This window comes from Falco cherrug, chromosome Z (assembly GCF_023634085.1).
Source record: "Falco cherrug isolate bFalChe1 chromosome Z, bFalChe1.pri, whole genome shotgun sequence".
NCBI lineage: Eukaryota > Metazoa > Chordata > Aves > Falconiformes > Falconidae > Falco > Falco cherrug.
In genome coordinates this window covers 74,475,471-74,501,583 of record NC_073720.1, presented here as the reverse complement: position 1 = coordinate 74,501,583, position 26,113 = coordinate 74,475,471, and the positions used below count along the sequence as shown (strand labels likewise).

At 46.3% G+C, this 26,113-nt stretch overlaps 2 protein-coding genes across 2 annotated transcripts in view; one reads left to right on the top strand and one right to left on the bottom strand.

Annotated features, from left to right (window-relative positions):
- KIAA1958 (KIAA1958 ortholog) overlaps positions 1-21,901 on the bottom strand; it is a 73,079-nt gene extending 51,178 nt beyond the window's left edge. Inside the window, exon 1 of the mRNA XM_055698430.1 lies at positions 21,799-21,901. The gene's annotated coding sequence lies outside the window, so the exon portion shown is untranslated. The remainder of the gene's footprint in view (positions 1-21,798) is intronic.
- The window catches only part of INIP (INTS3 and NABP interacting protein), a 231,057-nt gene that overhangs the window by 90,091 nt on the left and 114,853 nt on the right, over positions 1-26,113 (top strand). The gene's annotated exons all lie outside the window — the stretch shown is intronic.

Below are 26,113 nucleotides of genomic sequence, written 5' to 3'. Positions count from 1 at the left end.
GCAGATAAAAATAAGACTATTATGCGACTGAAGCAGGTGCATAAGAAAAACCATTAATACATTGTTGCATATGTCGTTACATTACACATCTTCATTAAAGTCTGTTCTTGCTGTGCTTTATTAGTACTGGACCTGTTGCACCAAAGACATGAGGAAACTCCTTCCAAAATTACCCATTTCTGCTCATACTTGTTCATTTCATGATTAGAGTGAGAAATGGCCCTAGATAAAATGCATGCTATTAAAACCAGCTGAATGAAAGTAATTACAGGCAGGATAGCAATTTATCTTAAGGTACACACCTCAAAAGCACACCACTAACCTCCTTCAAGAAATGCATCCAGATAAACTTAAGTGTCTCCAAAGATAACAGAAAAAAAGCTTAAAAAATACAAATCTTTCCATCTGTGGTACTCCAGACCCTCTCTTCTCTTGCCAATTAAAAGATAGACAACAAACCAAAATATTTCTTAACACAGTAGGTTTCAAAGATACCAGAAGATATGTTACTATATCAACTTGACAGTCTTTCCAACTAATCCTTTCTTGTCATTGCTTTTTATTCCAGCCCTTGAATAGAGTTAGTACAGCCATTGCTCACTGCAAAACTAAAAAAGAAAAAAAGCTATCTTTAGCCCATACACATAAGCTGAATTGCCATATCCTATTGTCATTCTAGGGACACTGACCTAAATGTCTAATTTCTTCTCTCTCCAGATATGAATAACCTATTGGCAATTAAGAACAAACACTGGAAAACATGTCAACAATAACTGAAGATCATAGTCTAGGTAACACAGAGCTTTCTAACATATGTAATTACTAATCTAATTTTTGCAAACATACCTGCAAGGATGCACACACATTAGGTACCCATTCATCCAACTGTGTCATGGAGTGAATTTGCATTTGAAGCCAAACAGGTCTCTTACACGTAACTGTTTGTGCCAATTCAGCAGATATCTGGACATGTCTTGTTTGGAAGAATAAACCAGAACCTAAAGGTGCTATTTTGGAATTACACTGCAAAATGACATAGGCTCTTTTGAGAAACCAATTAGAAATTAGAAACCAAACATAAAGCAGAAAGGGCAAAAAAGAACACGCTGATATTAATACAGAGGCTAAATGTATTGAACTGCACTGAACAGCTTCCTTGAATTTCTGCTGATGTTTTTCCAAAAGGACTTCTTTGGCAATGCACTTGGACAGCTTCATCTCTCCTCTCAGAAAGAGCTGCTCCAGTCAGAGCTGCTGATTGTTTGCTATTATGGTGAGTCCAAAAAAAAAAGCATCTGTATTGTGTATTCTTGTATTAATGCCTTGCACCATTCTTTAGGTGTCTGCAAACATGGCTGGCTTCTTCAAGTTGCAAACCATTACCAGTGAAAGAGAGCTGGGGGGGTGGGGGTGGGGGAAGAAGGGTGTGTGTGTGTGTGTGTGCACACGCACCAGTGAAAATTACTAACACCAAACTCAACAGTAATGTTGGTACCTCTCTCTGGATTGCACTTACTCTGACTTTGCTGAGGCAAGATGTCCTTTCACCCTGCACTATCCATACTCAGTGCTGCAGCAACCTGAGAAAGAAGCCAGAGGGACAATTCCTCCCTGCCTTACACCAGACCTAAGCCTTGAGCTGATTTTTCTCCCCTGTTTCACACTGACAGCATTTCACCTTTACCTGCATGCATCTCAAGAGCCACTGCCCCATGTGTAAGGCAGGAGAAAACAAGATCCACCAGATTTGAAGGGCAGCCCCTGTCATTGTTGTCTCCATCCCTTCCACCTGCCAAACAGCAAGTAAAAGGTGCATGCTGGCACCAAAGAGAAGGATGTGAGTGCAAATTGAATATTATCACTGAAATCACTGAAGAAGTAGCAGTGTCCCTGCTATGCTTAGTGGTAGACTTGGCAGTGTTAGGTTTACAGTTGGACTCTATGATCTTAAAGGTCTTTTCTAACCTAAATGATTCTATAATTCTTTGAATCTGCGTTCAGCTTCCTAACACCACTGATGCTGACAGTTCAGTCTACGGGTTCACTAGTATTTGTCTACTGAGATTACATTGAAGGGTCAGATCAAGCTGGTACCTCCAGCCAGAGTCCCATTACAGGGACAGTACAGCCAACAACAATGCCACAAACCTGCCCTTAGCAAAGCAGACACCTATGTGGGGACTCTTCTGCTGTCAAATGGAAGGGTAGATTTCACTTAGTGACCTGCAGGGACATAACATGCCCCTGTCCTGGATAGACAAAAGGTTGGAGACACCTTCCTGTAGTGATAGGAAAAGAAATGCTGCCATACCCAACAGATGAACACACTTAGTCTTGCAGGACAGACATACATGTTCCTCCTTATGTCATCTATAATACTGAAAAACTAACCTCTCTGCAATCATCTTTTCAAATTCAACCATTTTGCTAGAGTAGAAACTTAAGTGCTGAAATGCTGCTTCTGGCAGGGCGCAATAGCTAGCACTTCTGTAACCATGCCTGTTTGTAACCAGATTACAACGGCCAATGCCCATGAAAACAATGGCACTCAAAGAAAGCACTCAAAGGCTTTAAAAACACAGAGGACACCTGAGAAGTTCGAGCATCCCAAATTACATTCACAAAGGACAAGCTCCACATTACCAGCTTCATAAAGCCCAGCAGCAGCAGGAGACAAAACTGAACAGATCTGTTCCCTCTTTAAACATCTTTTATGTCACTGCTTTTAGATCAGTTAAAAACGTAAAGTATGGTCCTCAGTTTGGCCTTTGAAGGTGTGGCCACATTTGTTAAACTCAGGTTTCATTTCAAGCTACACACCAACATCACACTACAGTGGAGTCTAACCGTACAGTTGCTAAAGCAAGCAAATCACTCAGGGATGTCAGGGCAAATTTAACCTACTTACTGCCTGCCAGATTGGAACAAACAGACGTAGGAATACTTCTGAAACAGATATGAACAAAAATAAAACCTCGCAGAGCATTTTAAAAAGCTTGTGTTTGGAATAGCTGTGCAGCACAAGAATAAATCTGCCAAAGACAAAAAAGCAAGAAATTTAAAAACCCTTGGCTGTACACTTTTGAAAGACGACATAGGGAAAGGGCAGTCAAAAGAGTCCTTTCTCTGCAGCACAGCTGTACAAATGAAACATTTCATAGCTAAGAGCACTGTTTGGTAACTAGCCATTAAAAAGATAGTTCTTCAAAGGTAAGGCTCTAATTGTTCACATTTAGAGTCCAATACAATGCATAGAACAAGAAGGGCAGGGGAGAAGGGGAAGGAGAGCAGTATCTGGAACAAATACATCATTTGGCAGGCAGCATTGCTTCTCTGCCAGCAGCTAGAAGTGAGCTTTGAGCCAACCCTGTGAAGACACAAGACATGCAGAAGAAACCCTCTCTCCCATTGTCCTCCAATGCATGGAGACTGTTCAGGCCAGCAGCAAGGGGTGATAGCAGGAGACGGCACCACAGACTATCTTGTCAGTAGGCAGGGATTGCTCGGTGAGGCTGACTGCTTACCTGGGCAGTTGCAAGTGTGGGGTGTTTGTCAAGCAACATAGCGCAAATCTGAACTATGGCCACAGCTGTGCAATATTCAATGTTGAGCTCATCTAGAGCAGTATCATTCAGAGCTCCCTGTTTTGGTGTCATTCTCTATTTATTGGTTTCACACCTTAGAAATGACCAGCTCACTACCTGTGGAATGTTTTTTATGCCAATAATGTATGTCTATGACACCAGCAGATGACATTACAAAAAGACTGATTTAAGAAATGAATGTCAGCAAAAAGCCCCCAAAAACATAACACAGATATATTTTAAACAAACATCCATGAAGAGCACAAGTGGTAATGTTATCACTGAACTCAACTGTTCAGTGAAACAAAGCGACACTGTCACCTGCCTCTGCTTTAACAAGTGCTTCCGCAGAAAGTTAAAAACTAATGTTAATAACTGCTATTAAGAAATTCACTCTTTAGCCAACTGCCTAACTCAAATACTCACTGCCAGGTTCAGCAAGGCTCACATATGCCTGCAACTTTCTTAATGCTTCCTCATAGCATCTGACTGCCTCAACAAGGCTAATAGTTCTATCATTAGACATAAAGGCATGGAAAATATGTGAGATGTCTAAACCCATCCAGAGGGACTGGTGGAAGGTGAGGTGAAGGTTTCATGCCTGGCTCAACTTCATCTGCTCCATCTAGCTCCTGCACCTTCATGGCACATGCTGCTGCTGTGTATGTTACACCTAAGAGGGATTCCTAGTTGCCAGTAATATGCCAGATCCTGAATGATGCACAATCACAGATAATCACAGAATGGTCAGGGTGGGAAAGGACCTCTGGAGATCATCTAGCCCAAGACTCTGCTAAAGCAGGTTCACCTGGAGCAGGGTGCACACAGTCGTGTCCAGTAGGGTTTTGAATGTCTCCAGAGAAGGAGACCCCACAGCCTCTGGGCAGCCACTCCAGTGCTCTGTTCCCTCAAAGTTTTTTCCTCAGGTTCAGAGGGAACACCCTGTGCTGCAGTTTGTGCCCGTCACCCCTTGTTCTGTCACTGGGCACCACTGAAAAGAGCCTGGCCCCATCCTCTTGGCACCCGCCCTTGAGATATTTGCATGCAGGGACAAGATCCCCTCTCAGCCTTTGCTTCTCCAGGCTGAACAGGCCCAGCTCTCTCATTCCTCATCATCTTTGTAGCCCTGCACTGGACCCTCTCCATTAGTTCCCTGTCTCTCTCGAACTGGGGAGCCCTGAACTGGGCACAGCACTCCAGACGGGGCCTCACCAGGGCAGGGTAGAGGGGAAGGATCACCTTCCTCGACCTGCTGGACATGGTCCTCCTAATGCCCCCCAGGATCCCACTGGCCTTCTTGGCCAGTACTTTCCTGGATTCTCCTTCTCGCCCTTTTTGAAGACTGGAGTGACATTGGCTTTCCTCCAGTCCTCAGGCACCTCTCCTGCCCTCCATGACTTTTCAAAGATGATGGAGAATGGCTCGGCAATAACATCTGCCAGGTCCCCCAGCACTCGGGGGTGCACCCCATCAGGGCCCATGGATCTGTGGGTGTCAGGTTTGCTCAAGGGATCTTTAACCTGATCCTCCTTGACCAAGGGAAGGTTTTCCTTTCTCCAGACCTTATATCTTGCTTCCAGTGTCTGGGAAACCAGAGGGCCAGCTTTGGCAGTGAAGACTGAAGCAAAGGCGGCATTCAGTAACCCTGCCTCCTGTGTGTCCTTTGTCACCAGGGCACCCACCTCATTCAGCAGCGGGCCCACATTTTCCTTTGTCATCCTTTTCCCGGTGACATATACTTGAAGAAGCCCTCCTGTTGTCCTTCACATCTCTCACCAGTTTTAATTCCAAATGGACTTTAGCCTTCCTTATCGCCTACCTGCATGTTCTGACAATGTTCCTGTATTCCACCCAAGTGGTCTGTCCCTTCTATCATGTCCTGTAAACTTCCTTCTTCTGTCTGAGTTTTGCCAGGAGCTCCTTGCTCATCCATGCAGACCTTGTGCCCCCTTTGCTCCATTTCCTACTCATGGGGATGCACCAATCTTGAGCTTGGAGGAAGAGATGCTTGCAGCCAGCTCTCTTGGACCCTCCTACCTTTGTGGGCCCTAACCCATGGGATTCTCCCAAGCAGGTCCTTGAAGAGGCCAGAGGTAGCTCTGCTGAAGTCCAGGGTTGCAGTCCTACTTACTGGCCTGCTTCCTCCATACAGGATCCTGAACTCCATCATCTTGTGGTCACTGCAGCCAAGGCTGCCCCCAGCCTTCACACCACCAACCAGCCCTTGTTTGTTTGTTAGTACAGGGTCTGGAAGCACACCTTGCCTCGTTGGCTCCTCCACCACCTGCAGCAAAAAGTTATTATCAATGCCCTGCAGGGACCTCCCGAACTGTGTGAGCCCAGCTGTGCTGTCTTTCCAGCACATATCAGGGTGGCTGAAGGCCCCCACGAGAGCCAGGGCCTGTGACGGTGAGGGTACCTCCAGCTGTCTGTAGGAGGCCTCATCGACTCCCTCTTCTGATCCGGTGGCCTGTAGTGAGGACCCCCAACAGCGTCACCCATGTTGGCCGGCCCCTGAATTCTTACCCGTAAGCTCCCAACTTGTTCTGCATCCACCCCTAGGCAGAACCTGACACATCCCAGTTGCTCCCTCACATACAGAGCTACTCCACCACCTCGCCTTGCTGGCCTGGCTTTGCTGGAAAGCACACAGCCATCCATGCCAGCATTCCAGTCACACGAGCTACCCCACCGTGTCCCTGTAACTGCAGTGAGATCGTGGCCCTGCGACCGCACACAGATCTCTGATCCTTCCTGTTTATCCCCACGCTGCCGGCCTTGGGGTACCGGCATTTCAGAGAGCTGGTCAAGCACACGGGTTTCCCAGGAGGGGTGCAAGTGGTTCCACCATAGCCACACACCCCTTTGAGGTGGTTTGCCTTCTGATTCTCATCTTGGGATGCAGCTAAGGAACATTTATCACCGCTCTAGTTGGTCTGGCTTGTAGAGGAATGAATCTGGGTTAATTAACGTTGATAACATACAGCTGTGGGCTGGCTTCAGGGGCGGTGGGTTGGCGGATGTAGGTAAGGCGCAGCTGTGGCTGGTTCTGGTAAGTGGTTGGGCAGCCAGTGAAGGGAGAGCAGCCGAGGAAGAAGCAAGAGAAGAGAGAGTGTGCCCTGGATGAGGAGAAGGCAGCAGAGGGACTGGCATGAAGAGTATGTTGGTATGGGATGGTAGAAGAACTTGTTACAGCTGGCTAGTTTGGAGAGTGCTGTGACAATTGGTGCCCTGTGTAAGGCCCTTCAGATTATGAGACTGAGTATAATGAGCGGTGATAGTGGTGATGGCTGTGCTGGGGGACATTTGAAGTTTTGAGCGGTGACGGCAGTGCCCAATGTAGCGGGGACAGGTGGGGATAGCCTGTGATCCAGATCACGCTGAGATAGTAGGGAAGAGCCTGGGGATCTGGATCAGACACCAGTAAAGGTGAGCCATTGGGATCAAAGAGAAGGAAGCCTGACTGCTGTGGAGTTAAGAGGCTGAGGGTAACGGGGGACAGCGGCAGAGTACGTGGCCAGACATGGCAGCAGCCTGCAGCGGTGGCAGGTCCAGAGGGGGTCTGGCCAGGCAGCAGTGATGGCTGTGCTGGGGGAAGGCGCGGGAGCAGCGCGGTGCTGCGGGCAGCTCCCACCGTTGCTGCTGCTGCTCGGCCTGGTGTTATTCTTCCCAGCGGTTATGTGCTCGTTGAAGGTGTCTCCACTCATAGAAGAAATGGGCGACCACAAGGATGTTAAGAAGTTTTTCAGGACACGGAATGATGTGTTAGTGCTGTATTCTAGATCTGCTGCTGCTGAAAGCTCACTCAGGTTACTGTCAGGTGTGGCCCAGGAGGTTTAAGGATGACATACTATAAGCTTATTAGAATTTCCCTCTGAAGGAAACAAAATCCCAGATGTCAAGAAAGCAGATGAGAGGAAAGGTTATCAGCCCCCAGAAGCTGAAAAGCCCAAGATAAAAGTGAAGAAGGAATATGTGTATAAGTTCAGGGACAAATTGTCTGGACTGCACGAAAAGTTTGTGAAAAAGCTGTGATGATTGTTAAATACATAAGGCATGAGATATTAATAAGAAAAAAAAAGTTCAGGGACAAGCTGTCCAGACTGTATGAAAAGTTTATTTGTAAAAAGTTTGTGATGATTGGTAAAAACACGAGGTCTGAATTGTTAAAAAGAAAAAAAGGGGGAATTGTAGAGGACTGAATCTGGGTTCATTAACATTGATAACATACAGCTGTGGGCTGGCTTCAGGGGCGGTGGGTTGGCGGACGTAGGTAAGGCGCAGCTGTGGCTGGTTCTGGTAAGAGGTTGGGCAGCCAGTGAAGAGAAAGCAGCTGAGGAAGACAGAGGAGGACGTAGAGAAAAGAGAGAGAGCAGGCCCAGGATGAGGAGAGAGTAGGACAAGGCAGCAGAGGAACTGCCATGAAGAGTGTGTTGGTATAAGATGGTAAAAGACCATGTTGCAGCCGGCTAATTTGGAGAGTGCTGCGACATGGCTTATTTCCCAGTCGGATGCAATGACATGAGCATTGCCACTTTGGATCCCAACCCCCAAGTCCTTTCAGTTAAAACAACTTACTTGATTTTCCTCACACTTCCCCATTCAAGCCACACTACACTCCTTTGTCACTGAGGCTAACCTAAGCAAGACTTATCTCACTAGTGTGATAGTCTGCACAGTCTTGAAACCCTGGTCAGGGTGCAGGAGCTAAAGTAGTGTATGCTTTCCATGCCACGCAGCAGAGAGGGAGAAGTTGGGAGCATTCTTGTTGAGCAGTTCATGCACAAATGCCTGTAAAATTAAATTCACAATGCTAGTAAATCTCAAACCACCGTTACCACGGAAAATCAAGGATTGCCCTTTATGGCAGTTTCTAGACAATCTTCTTTGTTAACTGTGAAGAAGCTGGCAACCAGACAGGCCACGGTTTTCATTTACAGCAACAAAAGTTCCTGAAAAACTGCTCTCACTAGCAGTCTGCAGCTTCCCACTCTCAGCCCACTCAATCTCCACCATGCACTGCAGAGACCTTTACATACACAAAACAAACCAGAATAAAACAGGATTTTGTCAGAACAAACACTGTGTCTTGCCCCAGGGTATGCATGGTCATTCTTTCTGTCTGCCCAGGTTACGCTGTGCTCCCCTAGCATAACAAGCAAATCCCATAAGGAAAAGCAAAAACCCTTTCCATTTCTGTCAGCAAAATGCAGGCATATTGTTTTGCAGCGGCAAGCCTTGTGGCTTGCATACTGCAGATACAGTGGTACACACGAGGTCCACATGAACCACACATGATGAGCATCAGGCAGCACCAATATTGCCAGTTTTTTCTCTTTTTGCTGCCTAGTTGTATCCCTTTCTCCTCAAGGTATCACTGGCTAAGGTATCAGCCCCCAAAAGACACTGTTGAATATTGGTCCCTCCACTTACCAGAAAATAATACTGCTTTGACCCTGCCTGTGGGAAAAGTTACTTTGTGTCTCACTTCTACCACACTCCCAGCACTTGCTGATGTGACAGCCAAGAAAGCAACAGCAGCAGGTCACTGCTAAAGTGCCAGGACAGGTCATGGTGCTGGCCTGGTGCAGGCTGGTTTGCAGCCGTTTGGTCATGTGTGTGTGTATGTGTCCCTTTACCCTTGTTATTGCACATGTGCCCTCGGCAACACAGCTTAAGAGCATGAACTCGGTGGGGCCCACCCTGCTCCTGACCTTGGGCATCACCTAGAAGCCAACCAGGGTGGCTCAGGCACTCATTAAGATCACAAACATTCCTCCACTGTCTTTCTTGAGTACACTCTTCCCCTCCACTTGGAGATGTGCAGATTTCATTAGGGCTGCAGCACACGACACTCCTTAGTGGAGTCATGCATTTACCAACACATTGCTCATTTTTGCCCACCTCTGCGACTGAGAAAGCCTCTCACACATACTTCCCCCTCAACACAACTTCAGAGCAGGACCTAGCTGCTCTTGGTGGTACAGGTAGGAGGGTGGAGGTTATTCTCCCCATTCTGTGCCCCTCTGACCTGTTAGACCACCTGACCTGTGGTCCCCGCTACTCAGGGACCAGATCATTGGTTTTGCACTCTGGAAACAACCCTGACTTTGGAGTGATGGGGTTGCAGTGGCAAACAGGCTGTTTTGCTTTAATTATAAGCCTAACACTACTGGGCTAGCTGAAAATCCAATGAGATGATTAGGATAAAAGCCTAAGGAACAGAAGTCTTGTGCTTGCATCCAGCCTTGGGGAAGGTGGTCTGTTCACACATAAACCTTTCCAAACTCTGGGCAGCAGGATTGCACAGCTTGAGCCCAAAGCTGCGATGTCCTTTCATCCTCTGGAGCTCATCCCTCCGCAAGCAAGAAGAAAAATCACTGTTGCTGTCAGCACTCTCAGGAAGAGCAAGGCAATCCCAGCCCCAGAGGTGTTTCTCATTTTAGAGCGCAGTCAGGAGCTCGGTGGTCTCCAACTGCACATAATGCCTGTTAGCAACAAAACACCCTTTAGCCCAGCCCAGGTCTCTCTGACTCAGTTTCTCCTGTAAAATGGGAGCCACATTTCTGTAGGGCAAAGGGTAGCACACTGGACAGCCTGTGTGGCTCTCCTTGGGGTCTTCGGGTGCAGCTGGATGGAAAGCAAACACGACAAAGGCTGACCGCCCCATTTTGGAGGGAACTGTATTCTCCTGCCTAGAGAATGTGATCGAAAACTTTGTTTTCCCTTGAGAGATTTATACCAAAATACAGTAAGCTCCTTCTGGAAGCACCAGTTCTGAGTTATGTAGCTTTTGAGGCAAACTCAAGTTTGAGAGTCCCACCTCGCCTCTCACCTAAACTGCACCAAGGCACGTAACCACCAGGCTATCTGGTGCACCATATGTTTTCTTCCATCAGTTTATTTCCTACTTGAACAGCTAGAAACTTTCCTGCATTTTTTGGTGTTGTTTTCTTTCTTTTCTCATTCTCTGTCTAAGAATGACACCTAGCTCTTCAGGGCACTCAGGCAAAGTACTTCAAAACCTAAGACTTTCTTCCCCTTCACAGTATATTCTGATACTGAACTACCCCAAAACTGTCTCCCTGCAGCGTCCTACCCTCAGAACACAAGAATACTGGTTTCTTACAACTGCTGCTTTTCACTCTCTTGCGATAAAATACTGGAACCATTGCACACTAGCAGCCAACTACTAATGCAAATCTTGATTTTTAATGACATAACTAGAGCCTTAGCAAAGAAAGCAGATTACCCAGAAAAGCAGTAGCAAAGTAGCTGTTTACAAAATAAAAGCTATTCTGAGACAACTGTTGTACAGGAAATGCAGGCAGCACCATCCCACCCTTTCCATATGCAGCCACAGTATCTGATACCAGGCAGATGGTGGTAGTATCAGGTGTCTACTGTACACGTATCAGATACAATAAATAATACACAACTAATGCAAAATATCAGTTTCATTCTGTTCCTACTTGAGACTACACTGCATGCATTACCTTATCTCTAGCTGAATGCAACACATCTGCCCAAACCCATCACTGAAGACTGAATTAAATTTCCTCAGCAGTAATATTATTATACATGCAGCATGTTTATCTAGTGCTGTCTTTTCTATTTTCTATCTTAAGTGTCTTGAAAATGTAAAAGCAATTCAATTTGCCACCTACTCAAATACTTTCTACCGAACAATGTAATGGGTCAAACCATGTGAAAAATGGTAATGCTGTTTTCTTTTGTCAGTCCCCTGAAAAAAACAGCAAAAAAAGCCACACACACCCCAAAACTAAGACGTTTCTCAAATAGCATGTCACATCAGCAGAAATTTTACTTTGACATCCTTATGAATTCCTTACAGTATAATTATACATACAGCAAAAATATACACACTTCTATTATTTTTGATATAGTATCTTGCACAGGCAAAGCATAATTAAGAGTGCAGCACTTTAAAACAAATGCAACCAGATAGGATTACACTCGCACCACAGTCATGAGGGAAAACTGCTAGACCCCGATCGCTGTGAGAGTCTTTCAAAGCAGGCCTTAAATAGAGAGGAAAGGTGAAACAAGCAGATGAAGTGACCTATACAACTTAATCTACTTGACGTTCAATAAGGCTTCAACAAGGTAATAACTGCTCTCTGAGGCATGAGGCAGCTCACGTAAAAGTGGTACACAGTGGGAACAGCGGACCTTCCCACTGTGTGAAAAGGACCACGCTGCCAGCAGGCCCTGGTGTTAGTCATGGGGGGTCCAACTCTCCCAGTCCCTGGCTGGCTGGGAGGAGGGTTTCATGCCAGACAGTGCTGCAGACCTCTGCTTAACCGGGCCGCAGATACAGATTTCCCGGGACATCAGCCCTGGACAAAAAGCCTGTGCAAGATGGCAGGAATCTCACTGCACCTCTGAACTGTGCACTGGGCAGGCTGGACAACCCACACAAAACCCAGAGGAATGCTCACAAAAGCCCTGGTCTGTGTGCACAGCCAGGATGTCCCCACCTACTGCCCACCACAAGGCTACTGAAGGCTGCCTTAATTTTACAGGAAAGTTTGTATAGTACCATCAAGGCAACCAGGTGTGTCCTTCAAGCCCCTCTACTAATTTGCCAACGCAGTTCCAAAACCCTGACAATGACATCTGTGGGGGCCAGGCAAAACAGTGCTTGAGCAAAGGCTCCAGCTCCCTCCTCCACACAGGAGCCTGAGGAGCAGACAGATGCCTCTGTCTCCTCGCTGAGAGACACCCAGGTCAATCCCTCCTGATGAATGACCTGGGTAGGAAGGGAATATGCACTGCTTGTCCCAATTTCTTCTAAAAAGCTACAGTCTGCTGGAAAAATGACAGTGGAAAAAGAAAGGCTGGCAACTCCCTTGGAACACATCAATGAAGATCACTGTCCAGTGGCTTCAGTTGTAGAAAAAAAGAGCATTTGAAGAAAAGGATGGCTATAATGTAATATTACAAATTTACCCCAGCTATGCCAGTGGGAACAAGAAAACCTGTCTTCCAGCATGGCATAGTGTGGGCAAGTAGTGAAATCCACAGGTGGAGGAAGCCAAGGAGGGACACTGAACAGCTGATGTCTAGATACATTGACTCGGACTTCCTACTTTTTAATTGTGTTAGGACAGTAGTAAAGCATCAATACTAATGAAATAAAACACAAAGCAATTTGCTCTGCTCTTGTCTTGTTAAAAAGTATATTCCTTATGCCCAGTGTGAATCTGACAGCCATGCGCAGGGCACCAACATCAGGGTACAGCCACGAGGGAAACAGCTGCAACGAGGGAAACCATCATCTTCCACTGATGGAGCAAAAATGCCTTCTCCAGAAGAAAAATAAATCATTGAGCCCAAAGGGCAAGTCCCGAGATTTTGAAATCCACACACACATGCTGGATTCACACCTCTTTGTTTCATAAAACCCGAAGTGGTTCCAGGTGTTTACTTCCCCCATCTTAATCTTCGCAGTATTATCCCACGTAAATACTTCTGCACCAGTTAAATGGTCTGTAAACTAAGCTAATCAAACACAGCCAAACGGTTTAATCGGTATCTAGGAGGTCAGCAGAGGTGAAGACAGTTTTAGAGATGCCTGACTGGAAAGAGGTCAGTTAGTTTTACAGAGTTTACTACCCAACAGTGAAGTATTGAATGTTAACACACACACACACACACACTTACTTAGATTGCAATGGTTAATAGTGCATATCTTTGCTATATGGCTCTGAGCTGCTATTTCTCCTTGACTCCTGGCTAGACCAAAACACATTTTGACCATCCTTATAAGACTGTTCAAATGCATACGGCAAACATTAAAGCAGATGCAGCGTATTGAAGAGAGCTCAATTAAAGTGTGAAATGTTTCTTGGAAATAAAGGGTCAGGTGAATAACCACCCTCCATATAAATTGCCTCATGTTGTATTCCAGTAATGCACCACTATCTTGTGGAGCTGTTTCAAAACACAACTTATTTGTGATGCTCAGTATAATGTATAATCTTGCAATGCAAAAGAAAATGTAAATCCAAATTTACAATTTTTTTTATTTTTTTCTCTGCCAGACAGTCTTTTCTTTCATACATGTAAATGCATTACTAGAGAAAGTCTGCTGTACATTTCCATACTGAAATTAGTCTCATTATTTTGGAATCAACTATCTACCCAGACAAAAGTGTTAGCTGAATGGGAAACATATTCACAGACAGTTTTGGAAAAAAATACAGGAAAAATGCATGGAACTTAATTATCTACTAAAATTTGCAAGTATTAATTGACTAGTGCTTCTGTTTCTGGGAGGATGATTCACCTGTGTTTTGCTGGATTGTACCATAACATCTAAGATGTTATAGGACTGAGCCCTTAGACTGTTTATGGTAAGACAAAGGGAAAAAAACCTACACACATATTTTTTATATATATATATGTATATATGGTATATAATTTTCTGGCTTTCTTCCCTCACCCCCACAATAAATATCTTCTATCCCTCAAATCAAGACAGATTTGTAAAATCAAAATATCTGACCCAGCTTTCCCCAGCCAAACAATCTTCATCAGTCACCAGTATTTCAATCAAATCACACACCCTGTTCATCAAACACTCAATGCTGTGCCTGATTTTTAGGCTGATGCCAGGCACCAGGTCAGACAAAGTGGGTGGAGCCCTACGTTGCTTGTTCAATTCATAATATTAAGTTCAGTGAAAATACGTCCTTTATGGGGTTCTTAGCTATACCCTGCTATGAAGCGAAGCTGTTCGCAGAAAAAGCTACTAACTGAAAGAGGTTTTGGACACAAGTATTTGCATGGGGTTTTTTGCACATCTAGACTTCGGGGCACAAGTTTGTAACTCAAGAAGAATCTACATTGAAATGTAAACTGAAATCTAGAAGATTTGGAATTACCAACATGCTGGTGGATATTTAATGTTCATTCATTTTTTATAAAGACAGCACTTCTTTTTAACTGGTTTATTTCCACAAAAACTATCTGGGTTTTTTGGAAATGAGAGATGGAGATGTTAAACCTGATTGGTTTAACATTAAGTCATCAACAAACACCAAGTCTGCTAAAATTGCTAGAATTCACACATCTGGCACAGACTATGCCAAGCACTTTACAAAACAGTTTCAACTGTAGTTAACTGGTTGCACAATAAATGTTTGCCTCTTGGGTCTAAAAAATTTGGTGCTGAGCCTGCAAGTAAGAGCTCAGTTTTTAGAAAGTCACCCTTGATTTTATAGTTACAGAGAAGGCTAAAAAATGCTTTAAGTAAAAAAGGAAAAAAATAAAAAATAAATAAAACAAAAACCCAGACATGATTTTCCCCCTAACAGAGCTAAACAAAGACAATATGAAATCTAAATTTCAGACAGGAAAGTTAAACATGAAAGAAAAAAGACGCTATAAAAAGCTTTCAGTTACAATAAAATCTGAGTAGGTATTTAACCTCACAGTGTAAAGTGGCACAACCTGGTATGACTATGGACTGCTGTAGGGAGACAATCCATACGATGGAGAATAGAAAATGTTCCACTGAATGAGTACATCAGCATCTCTGTGCAAAGCCGACTCAACAGCAAGGATCAAAATCTCACAGATTAAAAAGTGTCAGCTTCTACATTTTAAGAACAGTTCATTAATTTTTTTCCATCCTGCAATATTTTGCAAATTCTATGCTATGACATTTGGAGTGTTACCAGCTAAAATATGCTGGCTCCTTATGGTGTGTTGCCGTGGATTTTGCGAACTATCACAGGGCGACACGGGTTTTCCCTACAGCTTCAGGAGAACACTTAGCAGAGAACGTAAATACAGACTCTCCCCTCCATACTTAGATGGCAGAGACACCAGAGTACAGAAATAATGGTCTGCAGCGGTTCAAGGAGAGGAGACAAACAGAAAAATTAAGAAAACACTGCAACACCAAGTGCACACTAAAATCTCACCTTTCCCTAGTTTTGGCTGCCATTCTGGAAACACAGTGTGCACAGCCACATGGAAGCCCTGACTTAGCCCAGCTAATATGTAAATACCATGCTAGCATGCTGTCCAAAAAAGGGAGGAGGTTTCTAGCTGTTCGAGAGTTTTCCTGCATCAGGACTACTTCTAGGGAGGTATCGGTACTGTGACAAGGACAAAGCTAAAGATATGCCAATTGAAAAATATTTTCATTTTGCCACAGCATTTTGCTCTTCAGGCCACTGACATCCCTCCATGCACCTGTTCACACACCACAGGTGTCATGCCACTCCGCGTTAGAGGTTGCGCTTTGCAGTCACTTACAACTTCAGATAGGCACCCTTTCTCCCCACCCTATTTACTATTAAAACAATTGAGTTTCTGGTTGTCTGTCTTCAGCATTATAGAGAAACGTCCATTATACTCTTGCTCTAGAGAAAAACTTCTGACAGACAAGGAGTTTGAACATGGAAGAAAAATCACTAAAAATTAGGGCTCCTCCTTAGGCAGATTCAAAGTTCCTCTTTCCCTGCTGGCAGACACTCATTTAACCTCGTTGTAAGGGCCTCCCATGTCAGCATCCTTGCAGGTTACCCCAGAGCTTCGTGAGCCTTTTTCTTGGAAAGCACATTTTGATGCCTAGCCCTCATCTTCTCTCCTACTGAAAATTATTGTTCCCTGTTCTGCCCACCTTGGCCGTGAAGAAAGTTAGTCCCTTCCCCTTTGCAGAGTTTTTGTTCTTTTTTTTTTGCTAAAAAAGTTTTGGCCAAAAAATTGCTACCCAGCTTATAAACTCAGCATTTCCCCAGTCCTACCACAGAGCAGAACCCTGTGTTTTACATCTCACAGCCTGTCACCTCCAGCCCAGATCTCCAATCTATTGAGGTGATTTTGAAATTTGATTCTGTACTCCCACACCTTTACAGTTCCTTCCAGCCTTGTGCTCCACACAGGTGCAATATGGAGGGTGGTGCATTATTCCTTCCACTGTATCATTTGAGAAAACACTGGCTAGGACCAGGAGCAGGACAGATCCCAGCAGAACCACAGCTCCCTCACCTCGTAAGTCAGACACCTTCTCCGCGAGACCTATCTTTTCTTTCTCATCTGACTCCAGAATACAACACTAATATTAGTAAGAATAATAATAAAAACATACATATCATGTTAATATACATTAAATTATAATATATTAAATAATATAAATGAAATTATATCAGAATAACAAAATAAACTATATATAGTACAAATATATAATATCGCATGTATTTATAAATAAGCATAATTTTATATTGGTATATTATTCATACTGATATATGATACATCCTTACATATTTATAAAATATAACAGCGGTTATTTCGGGTCACTGCTGGGCAAACTGTTACATGATTTCCCAAAACAGCTTGTAAACCACAGCCCCTGACTATGTGGAAATTTAATCCCACCAAATAAATGGCTGGGTTCAGCAGAGGCATACTAGAAACTCTGCTTTTTCCTCGGCGGGTGGGGTGGGGTGTGCAGGGGCAGGGGACTGCATTTGACACTGGCAGCCGAAACAGCAGAACCCAAAAACAGCTTTCAACAAGAGCTCTTTTGTTCGTGGGTCAGCACACCTCCACACAGGGGAAAACACCGATTTCAAATGCTGCTGCCTCTAAAACTGAAGACAATCAGTGATCAGGAGCCTAAATACGGTGTTATGTCTGGCTATTAGCCTCTTCACACCTTTCCACTTGGAGCCTTCCCTTTAAATTGGATTTCTAACTTACCGCTGGTTCCAGTTAGTTTTATTGTTTGTCACAACAGGCAGCAATCTTTAAGGCAGGATGGGTTAATACACAGTTAAGTACCACAGGTCATTTAGAGGCTTCTGGCAGGGTAAAGAAAGAATTTCAGTGTAAACTACTAGCTCATCAGTGTTTTTTGCTTTTCTCCAGCCTTAATCCATGACAGGATAGCCACTGAAATTCAAAACTACTAAATTAAGTTGTGCCAGCTTTACACATATTTTGAATAACACTGCTATAGAAAATAAATGTATCACGGATACCTTCCCTGTCTATTTCTTTCATTAAGAGGGTTCACAGGTGAAGGGACTAAGCAATAAAGCTTTCAAACTATAGCGCTAGTGATTGAAGAAAACAAAGCTACTTTTCACCTAGTCCAGTTGCCAAAGCTAAGCAACATGTTTGTTGGGTGTTTGCCCACTTTAAAAAACATTTTGGAGGGCTTTTTTGCCTGATTGTCCACACTGACCAAAGACACTTTACTGGAGATCACAGAGGAAAATAATAGGGCAGACCATACAAAAAAGGGTGGGGAAATTAATGAAATAAACTAAGCTGGAGAGAAAAAGGGAGAGGCATCTCTTCCCTTCCCTTATCTTTTCCAGTTATCTTAGTTACGATTTATAAAAAAAGTGTGTAAAATACTTTAGGTATAGTGGCTGATCTTAGAAAATAATTACCTCGAACTATTGCAGTGGAAATAAAGACTTGCAGAAGGTCACAGTGTTCACTCTGTGAATACCATGAATCTAACACTGTGACAAGAAAACTTCCATTCCTGTAAGTTTTCACAAGCCTAAAACCCTAAGGTGCCTGGGTCCAACAGGACTCATGCGGTGTCTCTGAGCTAACACCAGTCAAGTGAACAGAAGCTTCCGGATCCTGCCTGTTGCTAAACAATAAATAAGAAATGGGAATGGAGCAATATGAAGGAACTCTCCAGCAATACGACGACTGTGATAAAAACTGCCAGACCAGAAAATGTGGAAAACACCTGTAATTGAGAATAGCCCCCAGATGACACAAAATAACTTACTATTTTACACATAGATCAGTCAGCCACAGAAGAGGTACACAAAGCTCAAACTACACCCAAGATCTGGGATACATCCTTTTCACCATACCCTTCCCAGAAGAAAACAAAAATACTCAATAGTTACCCGCTTATATCCCATCCGTGTACGTGCGACTGAGGCTAAATTACAATACATTCTCACTGTGCTGAAGGCATCTATTATTTTATTTCTGTTTCCATTTCGACTGCTCAAGTTTGGACAGTCATGAACAAGACCTTTTACTTACTTAAGGGCCCAGAATTACCAAACCACAAAAACATAATCAGTGGCCAGCCAGGGGTCTCGTTAAGGAATCTGTGCAGTGTACTTGTTACCACGGAGACAGGAGAGGGCTGGCACACTGTAATTTCTGTCTTGCAAGAGAATTCACTAACCCTGCAAGTAAATGAAGTTCATAAATCAACAAATCAGGGCCAAGGTCAAGCAACTGAAGATGAAGCAGTCGTGCTCCACGGGTCTTCTTCATTATTAATTGTACTAAGTTGTAAGACTTTCAAGTTCCTCTGAGCTACTATGCAGGTCCGTCACAGAAAGATGTGACTGAATCTAACGCTCCTCTTTGAATACTTTTCACAGAAAAGGAACCAGAAAAGCTGATAAAAATTTGCACTACTTTAAGTCATTAACCTTCATCTCACCCCATTTGACTTTGCAGAAAGGTGTGTAGCAACAACCCTTGAAAGCAGAGCCTTATGTTCAGCTAGTTACACTTGAATTACCGGGTACAAACCTCGAGAGGACTAATTGCCATATACGTTTCTGTGAAGTGCCTTACAAACAGCAGTTAATTTTCACACCACCTCTGTGAGCTGTGAATGGATGCATGGATGCATTATCACTCCCAGAGCGCAGATGTGGAAAAACAGCGGCACTGTAGAAATGAGTGCCGAGGCTGGAATTACAGGTCTGCCCACACTTCAGACCTTCAGACCTCTTCTGTCTGCATTTTATAATTATCAGGGAAGAAAGGCAGAGAGGCATAAGGTCGTGAGACTGAATACAGTGAAAGGTGACACTGCTGAAACTCCCAGAGTGTCTGTTGACCTGGAGTGTGTGAACACACAACAGCCCAGTCAAACTGGCACCAAGGCAAGGTTCGGTGGCCACTTAATGAAGCAGCACCTGGCAACTGCGGGTTGAACTGCTAACAAAGCAAACTGCTACTGCTTTGGAAACTCAGTGACTATAAACTCGCTATCATTGTGTGAATGAAACAGAATTATACTGTCCTTCTGAAACTTTCAGTAAGTTCAGTTGTAGGAAACTTCCTGGTGTAGTACAGAGACTACCAGCACACAGATGTATCAGCACAGGAACAACATCAATATATATTTGCTTAAAAACCAAACCAAACAAACCACCAGCTGGCTAACAATGGCTAGAGAAGTACTTGAGCTGTTACAGTTTCTTCACAAGTGTTAAGTTACCTCGTGAAAACCTAGCTATTTTAGTGGCATACAAAGAAGACCTATGTTACATTCTTGAGACGAGTTACTGGCAACACCAGAAAGAGTAACTCCACCGTCTCTCACAAGCAGCTTTGTGCCGCATTGTACCACTGTCCATCTGTTATCCCCTGAACACTTTCTGTTAATACTTCGTTCAGACTGTATCTTTTTGCCAATTCTTATCTCTGTTGGGTGCAAGAGTTTTTAAACTATCGGGTCAGTTTGTTACTTTAGCTAGAAAGGATTTCAAAGAGCTAACGAACTGGAGCACATGGCTGAAGAGCAGCTTTCTGCTGAAAGCCGCAGGTGGATGAGCAAGAGGGACAGTGGTTATCGCTCAGCCAGGTCGCATGCCAGGCTCAGCACAGAGCAGCAAGTGACAGCATGAACCCTGTGACTTACGACTTGTTACTTCTGTATGGCCTTAGAAGTGGACAAAAAATAGGCTCTGCCAAGCTTGAAGTCACGTTGGAAAAGTCATCCTGAGACAACTGGCAGACCTGACACCCCAAGGCCATTCTACCCGGCTCCCGGTGAGCCCTGTCAGCTGGAAGGGTCCCAGCGCCGTGGGGCAGGCTGCAGCCGCGGCACCGTGCTGGCGGGGGTAATTAGGTTAATTGCGGTACCACGTGGGTACAGCCCTCTCGGTGTGAGCTCCGAGTTACGGGGAGGTGAACCGGAGCAGCCGCGGGAGAACAGGAACTGGTCACTCTTGACCTGAAAAGACCTTTTGGGGTTACTCTGTTTAAAGAAGTATTCATTTATCTGCAAATCAACAGAAGGAAAAAAAAAAAAAAAAAAAAAAAAAGGAAAAAACATTGCTGTTCCCGGCAGTTCACGGTCAAGCTTTAGCATCTATCGCAGATTTAGCTTTGCAGCACTACTTGCAGAGGCTGTATTTCCGAAAAGGATAGTGGGGGAATGGTGGAGAAGGCAGGGAAAAGCAAACTTCATGGATTAACAATTCAAACGTTGAAAGCCAGGGGACCTCAATTTTTAGCCAGTGTATTGTTTTGTTTCTGTGACAGATCTTCATTCACTCAAATGGAAACAGCCTTACTCTAACCTAGTACTACTGAATAACCAGCTGCGTTCAGGGGATATTTATAACCGTTAATACTGTAGATGGAAGGTGAGTTTTAACGTATGTGTCACAGTTACCCCTTTGGTTGCAGAGTGGCTCTGTTTCTGACGGCCAGAATTAAATTGTGGAAGGCTCAGTGTTATCTCCCCACCGTTCTCACTCTTTTCCTTTGCACTTCACCATCTTTTCCATGCTTGTTCCACAGTTTTCTGGGTTCCCTTACCGCTCCTGCCTTGTCTGGTTGACAAGCCAAGTTTGCGAGGGGCTGCCTTCCCCAGTGCGCACCCCACTGCCTGCTCGGGCTGAGGGTGAGGGAGACCCCCACCTCGGCGCCCCCTGCCCTCCTGCGGGAGGGGGCGGGGGGAGGGGAGCAAACCATAGTGCCAGGCGCTGCTCTTCTGCCTCCCGCTCGGTGCGGCCACCAGACCGCGGGGTCCCCAAACGCTAGCCCCCCCAGCTGCCCCCTCCCACCTCTCTTTCAGCCCGGAGAGGGGGCAGGAAGGCTCGCTTTTCTTTTTGCAAGAGGGTGCAACGGGGGGTGGAGGGGTCACCCCCTTCCCTATACCCTGCCAAACCCCGAACCCTCCTGCCACTCCTGCCCCTGCCGCCCCCCCCCCCCCCCCCCCCCGCCCCTTGTACGAGCACCTCCCGTGTAGCGGGCGAGGGGGGCACCTACCCCTGCCACACTGCACGCTGCCCCGGGCGGGGGGCTGTGTCTGCCCGGGGAAGCTTCCCGGAGAGCCCCGCGCTGCGCACAAAGGGAGACACGGGCACACCGGCCGCCCCCGCGGGGGCAGCGCTGGATGCGCACCCGCACCCGCACCCGCGGCGCAGCCCGGCGCGTCACCTACCTGCAGGTGCCTGTCTGCGGGAGCGCGGGCGGGGGGGCAGTGCGATATCGCCTGTATTGCATGGGAGGGTTACTGTGATATTGCTCGGGGGCTGGGGAGGGGGGGCTGCTTGGGTCCCTCCGCCCTCTTCCTCCTCCTCCTCCTCCTCCCCCTCCTCCTCCGCCCCCCCCCCCCCCCCGCGCGCTTGTGCGCGTGTGTGCGCTGCCCTGCGCGGTGGTACTCCGCGCCGGAGGAGGCAGCGGCGGGCTCCGGCTCCTGTCAGCTACCGGAAACCGGCGCTGGTCACACACACCGCAGGAAGTGTGCAATGGCACGCCCGCGCCCGCCGCCCCGCACACCGGCCCCGGCCCGGGGCAGCCCGCCCGCTGCCGTGTCGCCGCAGGGGCGGGCGCGCTGCGAGCCGGGCGCTGGCGGCTCCCCGCCGCACGGCGTGGCGCAGGGCGGGGGGCGGCCCTGGGCGGCGGTGGTCGCCGTGCGGGAGAGCGGCTCTGACTGCACCGCCATGGGTGGGAGCGTTACCTTTAAAAACAAGGAGAGAAACGCGTGCGCACAAGCGGGGCTGCCTCGCTAATACCGAGGACCGGGTTCTCAACTGACATTGAAACACTGTAATTCCGGTTGTTCTGGATGAGGGTCTGTTGGCTTAACACCGGCTGAGTTAGAGCAGCCGTGTCCAAATGACTGCTGCTCAGTTGTTTTGTGCAGATGCAGAGACACAATTTACTGTCACTTCACTTTTTTGCATGAGATCATAGGTATAGTGTCGTGCCATGTGTGTACATCAGTCTACGTGGGGTACATATATATGTACATGTATATGTGCACCCCCCCTACAACTGCATGTAGGGCAATAAAAATCACCATTTATCTGTTGTGAGAACTGCAATTTCCTTGATTTGTCTGCCACTACAGAGCTCAACAGCACCATTACTCATACTGGGATTTTTTTGCAATTAATCATGGGAGACCTCATCATGCGCTTGCAGCATTTTCTCTGGGTGTTGGTTCTCCCACAATAAGCGAGGTGCATGCCAAAGCAAACTCCACTCACCTCGTCGGTTGGGCTTTTTTCCCTGCCTTGTTGCATCACTCCAGAAGGACACGGGCCTGGCTGCTGCTGGGAGAGTATCAGCCTTCCAAGCCGGCTGCTCCATGCCCCAGAGGTTTCCTTTCCTTATCTTCCCTATGCCAACATTTGCAAAACTTGAAAGGGCTAACACATGCTGCTAGCTACAATGGCAACAATGCTTACACAAGAGTATAATGGAGGCAATCTGGAACTGTATTTGTGCCAAAATTAATGCTCTTTCTGGGTTTGCCTGTGATGCAGCAGGGGAATTTGGTAGCAGTGTTAACCTCGCCGGGGGAAGATTGCCATCCCTTCTGCTCTTGTTATTTTCAGTAAGATGTTATTGTCATGTCATTGCATCTCAGCAGAGTTTAAGGGTTCGGTGCTTAGACTCCTAAAGATGGAGAACGCTAAATGGAAGAAGGAATTACTCCGGGGAGTAAAGGGAGAGTCTGCCTCCATGTGTAATGATCAAACACGCAACACCCTGCTCCCACATCTTGGTTTTAGTGCAGGGACATGGAGCCAAAGCACTGACAATACTGAGGACAAGACTAGCACCTTCCCGAACTCTGCTGTGTCCCCAGGCTCCTGCCAGGGGCTAGTCTGGGCTGCTCTTCAGGGGTATGACCCCACAGCACCCCTCAGGCCATCAAATACACCTGGGAAGAAGCTGCATGGGTCATATGGTTCAAACCAGTGCTCCAAGCTGGGGCTGCTGAGCTCTTTTCAAGATCAAATAGTTAAATTTTCACAAATAATGGCAATAAGGAATTCCTGCAGAGGAGAACTGCCTTCTAAACAAACATTCTGCATCTTTGGGGGCCTTAAAACCAGGTACTTCATGTGCAGTCAGGCTGTTCACCTCCCTTCTGCAGCAGAGGAGCTGACATTGCTGGCCATAGCTTCTGTGTAGACTGCTGAATTGCACATGAATTTATTTTTTGCAGTTGACTTTGCAGAGCACTTGGAAGCAGTCCAAAAGTCACAGTTTGAAAGCCATTACCTGTCATATGGCTTTTTCATCCTCATTTCTGGTACCTCCTTCCTTTCTCCCCACTCCTTTGCATTTTTTCTTTGCTTTTTTCCTCTCATATCTGTGGCAACAGGACAAAGTGGACTCCAAACATGCCCTCCTCCCACCTTCTCCTCCCGCCTCTTTCTACCCCTTCGTCACTTCTTTATTGTTAGGAGCAGCCCCAGGTCAATGCTGTGTCTGCAGTCACTAATTAAAAAGAGGGTTTGAAAATGCTTCTTCAACCTACGACATGGTTGCTTGGCTGTTGTGCCCTATTATCATCACAGTGTTGTACACAGGCCTGTAATTGCATCAGAGGTTTCTGGTTCATATCGTATGCACTACCAAAGAGCTCAGCTAGCCCAATAATGTCACCAGCACTTCAATGCAGAACTGCAGTTTTAGATTAATTCCTTTTAGCTCACTGCCTGTATTAGTAACTGCACTGGAAGGGCAGTGAGCAGTGTGCACCAATGTTCCTGGCAAAGCAATGTTTTCTCTGGGAGGGAGAGCTGCTGGTGTTGGCTTGACAGGACTGTGCTGGCCACTGTGGGGTGGGCAGGCAGACTGCCCTGCCTCTGCGCAGCCACGGGACTGCCACAGTGAGGTGGCGTTATAGCTGGTTATTTCTCCTCTTGCTCCTTACTTGGCATAAAACACATCGAGGCAGAGCTCTGACTGTTGGCATGGACACCTGCCAGAGGTGCTAAGCATCTCTTCGTAGATGGTCCACACACTCAGATGGGGCAGCAGGGTTCTGTCATTAATGCAGTGGGCTGAGGAAGAAGGTGTACTACATCCTTATCCCAGACCTAACATAAACTTGGCTTCTGTGACCTCAGGCAACTCACTAACCTCTGTTTACCCATCTGTGCTATGACCATTTATCAGCCCTGTCAGGCTGTATGACAAGGGAGGATTTGCTCACTCCAGGCCCCAGTGTTAAGAAAACTGCTCCTGGTGCTCAGTGGGAGCTCATGCTCTCCCTTCTTGAACTGATGGACAGTTTGCTGGATTACCTGCTATCCCAGCAACACCAGTGCCACCAGCAGGCCAAAACAAGTGCGCAATGGCTAAAGTGTCCCAGATACAAGAACTGAGTCTTCCACCAGGAAAGACCAGCTGGGCCAGCAGGCTGTAAAATAGGATGTGTAAGTTGCCAAACAGAAGGGAAAGGAATTGCTGCCCTCCTCTTTGGAAACACCTGACTATGCTTGAAGAGAGGTCCCATGGTCATGGAGAGTTACAGCTACATCAGTGCCACCACCTCATAGAAAACTCACAGACACCCAGTGACTGCATGGCTTCATTGTGAACCTCCTCAGCTTCCTCAGCATCCCTCCAGCACCGCGTTGTTCAAGCAGTAACAGAGCAGAGCTTGGCTTTTCCCAGGGAAGTTCTCAGTGAGAAAAGATGGGTACCGACTCGTATCAGTGGCACAGGCAAGGGCCTGTTCCCCATTTGTGCAGGACTGGCAAGTGAGCTGGGATTCATGCTGAGAGGTTTGTTTCTCCTGCCCAGCTCTGCCCTGCATTTGACCCAGGCTGCAAGGAAGCAATGAATGAGTCACATCCCTACAGTTTGTGCCCCAGCTGTGCTTGTTTGCTCCTGCCCAGCTGTGCAGGGTCTGCCAGCACATACATATGCTCTCCGCCAGCCCTCACCAGTGGTTGTGAACCTGACCCCATGCTAAAAGCTTTGCCAGCTGTAACACAAAGGGAAAGCAGCACCCCTGTGAAATTCCCCCAGCACTCCCAGCAGAAGGGAAACTGCTCTGGGAGGTGCTGAACAAGCTGGGAGGGAGAAAAGGGTGATCAGAAAATACTTCTGTTTTAAGCAAAAGGCTGGCCATATGCTAAAGACCTAGCACAAGAGCAGCTGGGATGAGAGTGAAAGGCCAAGAATGATGCTCTTGACCACACATAGGTTTTGATCAAGACTGGCTGCACCACAGGAACGGAGGCAGTATCAGGCCACTGCCACAGCAGGCTTTTTCATCACTTCACCACAAGTTCCCATGGGCATGTCTCGTCCAAGGTCTGCTGATCATGGCTGGAGCCAGCCAAATGCAGATCACAAACCAGTGTCTCATCACAGTAGGAATACTCTGCTGTGTTTTTCAAAGGTAAGTTCCTCAGAGGAGCGTGTGCCTGACCAAACTAGCTGCTGCAAGAAGTTAAGCTAGAACAACTTTTGAGTCAGGAAAAATTCCTTGCACAGTCAGTAGC